Genomic DNA, 355 nt, shown 5'->3' on the forward strand with positions numbered 1-355 from the left:
GGGAAGCCTGATGGAGTTGGCACAATGGTGTAATTCTCCCTGCTAATCAAAAAGTCCCAGCCCTTTCACCCTGTGAGCCCTGGTTCCACTACACCACTTTGAACCACCTTTCTTTACCTCAGTAGGGTTGTTAGAGCAGCCATGATATACAATGGCCAGAGTTTTGGACTTGGATTAAGGAGGCCAGGGTTTAAATTCCAGTTCAGTCACAAAGCTCATTAGGTGACCATCCCCTCAGCCTCACAAGTGGTTTCAAGGTAAAATTTGGTAAATGGAGCTATGTCACCCTGAGTTGCTTTCAGTAGGGCTGAGGTGAAAATATTTCCAAAAGTAAAATGAGCCTCAGCTTCATGGT

This window comes from Heloderma suspectum, chromosome 2 (genome assembly GCF_057233095.1).
Source record: "Heloderma suspectum isolate Gila_16-S chromosome 2, 16-S_ref, whole genome shotgun sequence".
Lineage (NCBI taxonomy): Eukaryota > Metazoa > Chordata > Lepidosauria > Squamata > Helodermatidae > Heloderma > Heloderma suspectum.